Raw genomic sequence first — 7,525 nt, forward strand, 5'->3', positions numbered from 1 at the left:
ATCTGGTGGGGCCATTTCCTGTCACGCCAAGGGGGAACAAGTGGGTGCTGGTTTTCACCGACCACTTCACCCGGTGGCAGGACGCCTTGGCACTACCTGACGCCACGGCCCCGGTGATCGCCAACGCACTGGATGAGCGGGTCTTCTGCTACCTGGGATTGCCTGAGCAGATCCACACGGACCAGGGGGCGCAGTTCGAAAGCCAACTGATGGCCGAACTGTGCCAACTCTGGAATGTGGAGAAGACCCACACGACTCCGTATCATCCACAGGCAAATGGAATCGTGAAGCAGAATAACCGGGGACTCGGAGACTCCTTGAGGGCGCTGCTCCTGGCTTGGGGACAGGACGAGTGAGACCTACTGCTCCCCAGCTGATGAGGGCATACAGAGGCATCCCCCCCCTTTGCAACTGGAGAAATGGCCAACATGCTAATGTTGGGACGGAAGCTGAGGCTGCCAGATCAGCTGGAAAGCCACCCCCACCGACCGAGTTCTTTCCTGCCCACGAGCACGCTCTGGAGGTGCAGCGGAGACTGCAGACAGTGCATGAGGCACTACGGCGAAGCCAGATGGAGGTACGGCAAGAAGACAGGGAAGAGCCACCGCTGTACGCTCCAGGCGACTGGGTATGGCTCACGAGCAAACGCCGGAGACGGGGAGAAAATCCCAAGCTGCAGACGAAGTTCGTGGGACCATACCAGGTCCTAAAAGTCTGGGGGAACCACACATATCTGGTGAAATGGCAGGCCAGTTTTCCATCCAGAGCGAAGGAAGGCTAAAACCCTATCATGCTTGCCCAGAGAGGTTGGGACAGGCTCCAGCCACTCTGGAGCCAAGGAGGGGTCCCAACATAAAGGGAGCTCGACACGGCAGGCCGGAGAAAAGGCAGGAAGAGGCCAGAGTGGACCCTGTGCCGATAATGCCGCCCCCCAGCTGGGAAAGGTTGCTGCGGGAGGCTGCTGAAAAGCAAGGACAGGAGGTAACTCCAGGAGAAAACTCAGCTGGACCGGAGGAAGGAGAATGCCAAGGACGCTCTCCAAGTTGGGTAGAAGCCAATCTGGTTCCACTAGATGAAGTTCTGGGAAAACCGAAATCAAACCCGGAGGAGACCGGAACGGCTTCGACACCAGAGACTTCATCGGAACCTGTCCGTCACAACCCAAGGCCGGCACGGAATACTAGAAGGCCGGACCGGTACGGGAATGGGGTGTGCTACTCGATGGAGTCACCGGCAAACGACCCGGAGGTGGGACAAGAGGACAACCAGGTAGTTCTCACCGCCGCTACCAGGGCCTTTCTGTTGGAGCGCTCGCTCACCCCGGACGCCCTCAGTTTGTTGGAGAACTTGGATGACGCATGTGATGCGTCTTTGCCGGAACTATTGGCTTTGATCACCAGAAGCTTGGAAAAAGCTGAGGAAGCCCTAAGTGCACCGAAGCCAGTCGATGTTGCAGCAGACCAGGGAGATCGAGAGTGGGAGAAGGCGGCCGCCAAGGCCGGCACGAGCTGCCCCGGGGCAGCTGCCTCAGACACAGATGTGGAGGACCTGGACAGAACCCTGACTAGAGAAGGAGTGGGTAGGCCAACACCGGCAAACGTGGTGGCCTACAAAGGGAGTAACACGGAGAGGGACGAGGCACGACGGCCAGATTCTGCCATGTTAGAGATTACTGAGGAGGGAGCAGAGGTGCTGCTGGATGCCACTCTGACAGAGGACAGCGTAGAGGAGCCACTGAATGAAGTTATGCCGGGAACACCAGCTACTATTGGAGGAGTTAGAGCGCCTCCGCTATGGAGCCCGCAAACAGGAGGCTCTGGCCCAGCTAGTTCTCCCACAGGATGTGAATTGGAGACCCTAGTCGCCAATAGGTGGAGTGTGTGGTGGATGGCGTCCCCTTACATGTAGCCAAGCCAAGCTGATGTACAGCCGAGTCAAGCATAGCCAAGCCAGAGCCATACCGACTGAAGACCGAGCCGAGCTGGACCGAGCTGGGCCGAGCCATGCTGGGTCTGACCAAGCAGAACAGGGGCGGAGTTTATCAGCTATATAAGCCCGAACATTTGTCTAGTAGAGCAGAGCTGTTCTGGGCCTGTTCATTGCTTGTCACTTGATTCATTTCTTGTACACCTTGATGAACTAAGCAGAAATATATGTATTGTACTCATGCACGAGTCTTGTACTAGTGGAGGAAAGTGAAGGTCGCACAAAACCTTTACAATACCTTTCTCTGTAAGAATAGATTGAAAGTCACTGCTCAGATAATCACTACCATTGTCACTGTGTAATTTGAGTACGGTTCCAATCGGTGCAATGTCGGCTAGAAACGTCTTTAGTGCTGTGCTAGCTTCATCTTTTGAGCGTATTGCATATACAAACAGCATACTAGAAAATTCGTCTATAAGGTTCACAATATATTTGTACCCTTTTTTCAATACCGGGTCGTTAGGTCCACATATGTCGGTATGTATACGTTGTAAGGGCTTTGTGGCATGTATTGGTCAGTCGTCGTTTGACTTAGGTTGCTTAGTTAATTTGTTTTCTTTGCATGTTTGACAAGAGTTCATGTGTCTCTTAGGCGATGGTGCTATCTTCATTCCACGGGTTACACGCTGTAGTGGCTGTATAATTTCGTAGTTTGTATGGCCCTAATGTTGTATCCCACTCTTCGATTATACGGGTATTGTATACCAAGTCGTGCTTGTCGCTATTGTCGTCAGTTTGCAGGAAATACAGCTGATCTTGTTTGACAACATTGAAGTTAGTGTTTTTGGAGGTGAGATAAGCTGTATCTTTAGCAAATGTAACTTGGGCTCCTGCTTTGGTGGCGGCACAAACGGAAAACAGACTTGTAGGAAATGTCGGTGCTAGCAATGCATTTGTATGTGTGATTTTAGTCGGATTGTTCTCTGAGTCGTATATTACAAACTCTGCATTTCCTCTCTTTGCAGCAAATTCGTTACTGCAACGGCTATCGGCGAGCTGTATGTAATGTTTATTCGAGTCGAATGTTTCTTCATATGTAGTAAAGCATGTGGCGTCGTTTACGATATGACACATAGCTCCACAGTCTGCCTCACTGCCACCACTGCCTAATACTACCTGATCCACTGGCTTTATTCACTCACCATAATTGCCACAACAACCTGCAACAGCTTTGAGCTCAGATGCAAATATAGCCTGATTCCTAGAAATTCCACAATACAACATCTGTGTTTCTATCTCTCTCTATCTATGTCTCTGTCTGTCCCCGTCTCTCTCTACCTATATATATATATATATATATATATATATATATATATATATATATATATATATATATATATATATATATATATTTATATATATCTTCCTCTTTCCCTAGCTCTATATCACTTGCTCTCTCCCTCTTGCTCTCTCGCTGTTACTCGCTCGCTCTCATCCTTTTGCTCTGTCGCTCTCTTCCTCTCACTCTTTCTCTCTTTCTCTCTTATATATACAGTATGTTTATAAATATAGACTTATTAATTAATAGGTCTATATTTATAAAGATTTATACAGTTCACCCTCAAGATACGATACGATGTTGATCCGTTCCACGGTTGGCATCGTATGGTGAAAAATCCGTATGTAGGTGTATAAAAACCATTGTAATTATACAATGAAAACATCCCTTGGTAAAAATCGTCAAAATTTTATAAAAATGTTGTACATATTGGAAATTAGTAACAAAATAGTATGTTAACTTTAGTAACTATTATTATCTACAGGAACTGTATTCTATTTAGTGGTTATGATCTGCATTAAAATGCAGGATTATAATGTGTGTACCAAATGCAATACGTACTGTAAGTAGTTCTTACCTTCAAGACGTACGTACAACATAAACTTTGAATTCACTTCAAATACGTTTGGCTTACTAAACACACACTTGAAGCTAAGTTTTAGTATGTATTTGTAACTATTTTACTGAATTTCAACTTTTTATCGTTAAAATTTTATCACTTATTAACTTCTGTTTTTACTTTTACGCTAACCTTTAGCGGGTCTGGTTAAAACCTTTTGCAACCTAATTTGACAAGAAAGGTCGAGCGTTGCAGCTCTTGAAAGCGGCCTCTCGCACACTTGACCATTTAATGACCATTTAATGACCATCAAAAAATGAAAGTTTATTTACTATACAGGACGTACATATCTTCGAAGTAAGGTGACTTGAGCTGATATATGTAGCGAGCAGAGAGAAATAAAAACGTATCAATGCTAATTATGTTACGGTACACTTAAAAATAAATTTAATATGTAATGAAATGGAATTTTTTAACAGACTATAAGAAGTTGTTTAGTCCTGTCAAAGGGATTGCAACTCCAATTTTTCTACTGGTTTTAAAAGAAAAAGTTTACCACTTTTGGGTCCTGAAAAGCAAAAATGGCCAGGAAGACACAGCTTTCCTGCTGGTGCAAAGAGTGCTCGAAGAAAACAAGCCAACTTGGTGCAATGTGAAAGATAGCCTACTTGATCACTTATTGAGGATGATGCTTGCTGGTGCAGTGTAAATGCTGGTGCAATGCAGGCAATTGCTAGCTAGCTAACACTTATAAGAAGATCCATAGAAGGTTGTAGTTTGTCTTGTATGAAATGTGCACAAGAATCAATGTAACCATACATACAGAAGTTTGTACATATTTATGCCCTAGCAGGCAGGGCTTTAGCAAGTTCTAGAAGGTAATGTGGATGCGTCAACTATTTTGAGTAGTTGGTTACCATAAAACCTCTAATTGAACGCCACGTCGCTCTATTTTTCAACCCTTCTTCTATAGTGGCGGTCAATTGGAGGCGGCGCTCAAATAGAGGCTGGCCGTGTATTTTTCAAATGACTCGTCAGAATTTTTGGAAGATAAATTTAGCCCTATTACGGGCGAAGCAAATGTCGCCTATATTTTACTCTTTTTTCCCGGTGAAGTGATATTAAACCTTTTGGATGCAATGAATTGCTAACTTACCTCCGATTTGTCAAAGATCTCTTAATAAATGTGCATCGAGAAACATAATACAATTGAGAAATCTCTACCAGTTGATATTTATTTCTTGCAATTGACCTGCCATGATATTATAGCCTGGGTCCTTCTTTGCAATATGTTGGCATCTCAATTTTTATTTAGTTCTAAATTTGAAGACATCTTTTTATTTTATATCTATATTTAAAATCGTTGAATAAAAGCTCATTGTATTCACTGATATGTTTGCTACAGTTTGCATCAAAAACTAGCTTTTATGTGCAATAGAAGTGAAGTTATGAGCATCGATCCCTTGTAAGCCGTGTTAAGATAGCCACAAGGATGCTATTAAATAACATGCTATAAATCTGCATATTTATAAGTTATACAATAATAATCTATCAAATGATACAAATATATATTCAAGAACAAGTGACTTAAACAAACCATACTTGTATTACATGCAGTAAGAAAAATTAACTTTTTTAAAACAATAAAATTTGCATCGTTTGCTCGGATAGCTACGTTCTGATCGTTGATCTATATCTCTCTCTCTATCGTCATCTATCTCTACTTTTCTCAATTTATCTCTTTCTATCTTTCTTTAACTATCTTCATCTTTCTCTATCTATCTTCCTCTATATATCTATTTCTATCTTTTGTTGTCTATCTCTTCCTTTCCCTATCTATCTGTCTCTATCTCTATCCATCTATCTATCCTTCTTTTTATCTCTGTTACTATTGCTATCTCTTTCGTCTTTCCTGCCAAATAATTTGCTGTTAATTGTATGACAGACAGTAAGCACCCTCTGCGTATAGAACTACAGTTAGCTCTTGTTACATTTACTCACAAGGAATAGTATTACTCAAGCAGGCCCTTTTTTATGTACATTAGTCTGCGATATGGGGAACTGCAATGGCCGCAATATGTAAGTCCGCAATATCATTTTAGCGCATTGCAAATCTTGGTGCGCAGTATGCTGGGTGTGTACTCATTCGTTTTTCTTCAATATAAAAGACTGCTGGTCAAACAGTCAGCTGAGTAGTATAAGCCATGCACAAGTTTGTAGCACTTTAAGCATTGCTAATACACTTTTTTCATCTTACTCTTGCAACACGTTGGGTTTATTGCTCGTTCGTTATGAGCTGGACTTGCACCGATAAGTAAAAGCTCTTTGTAAAAAAACTGGCTCGCTGCCAGCATCAGTGAAGGCCCACGCAAGCCTAAACTATCTTGTGCAATTTGATTTTGTGTTTTACAAACAGTGTGATGGCTGCACTGTTGGTCTATGTGCAAGATCCTTGTAGGGCAGATATCACCTCTTGATGCAGTAGTAAATAATTTTGGCACAAAAAGTAACTAATTATTGGAAATAGGTTTGCATCATCGTTCACAAAAGTGCCAAGCTCAGAGTCATACTCTCAGAGAATAGAGCTGGCGACTATCGCCATATACATACAAAGGAGAAAGTTTATAACTTTGATCTCACCTAACCTTGTGAGGGGTTATCCACCAAGTACTGTTTCTATTACAATGTGTTGGCGTATGTAAAATGACAAATACTACATGTGAATCAGTTAACAGTAGATACAAAGTAAAGAAATTTTTATTGGTGCTATTTTATTTTTTTGCTTAGCATAGGCCAAAGTCATGTTAATTATGTACCCTTCAAGTGTTTAGTCAACTTTGATTCGTCAACTTTAACATGAGCAAGGTAATTCTAATTACAGTTTCATCAGTGTACTAGTATTAGATAATTAGTTTTAGGGCAATATTTATGGCTATCAGTACATGCTGCTCACCCTTGTGTAATTTAATGTAGATGTTCAAAACTCCACATCAATACTAAATTTTCAATAGGCTATAGTAGACAGTAGAGCTAAAAATTTCATGTTATCTAATTTTGCAACAATGGTTAATCATGAAAGACTACATACATGTCTTTTTAAAGTAATTTATGTGAATTGTGATCCATTGTTCATTGCCATTAATTAAAGCCTTATGAAAGAATAATAAACACCATCAAGCAAGACCAAAGCATGATAAGCAGGACCAAATGTTATCTGATTTCGACTAAACTGTCTCAGTTTGGCTGACTTCAAACGAATATGACCAAAAATATAATGTTTTAAAGGAAACTCGTTTATATTACAAAAATCTTGGCGCAATTTATTTCAACTTCAATTTTAGCCTAGTCTAAAATTAAGTAAGTTTTGCTATATATCTCTGTTAATACTACCTTCGCAACTATGCATTGCTGCGCCTACACTTGCAGTACAGCTGCACAAAACACTCTTTTTGTTGATTATTATAAGCAATTTAGTTTTTTATGGGTAATTTAGTTTTTACATTTACTTTCTTTGCATAGTGTTATGTAATGTATATGTTTATAAATGTATAATAACCCGCAACCCTTATTAAGAAAATATGTATAGTAGGTTTTGAGCTGTGAAATGAATGATATGAATTACGGTGTTTTGTTATAGGGATAGTTGATCAAACCTATGATGGTCTTAGCATGTAAAGCAAATTCACTTTGTATTTCAAAGT

Source organism: Watersipora subatra, chromosome 1 (assembly GCF_963576615.1).
Source record: "Watersipora subatra chromosome 1, tzWatSuba1.1, whole genome shotgun sequence".
NCBI classification, from domain to species: domain Eukaryota; kingdom Metazoa; phylum Bryozoa; class Gymnolaemata; order Cheilostomatida; family Watersiporidae; genus Watersipora; species Watersipora subatra.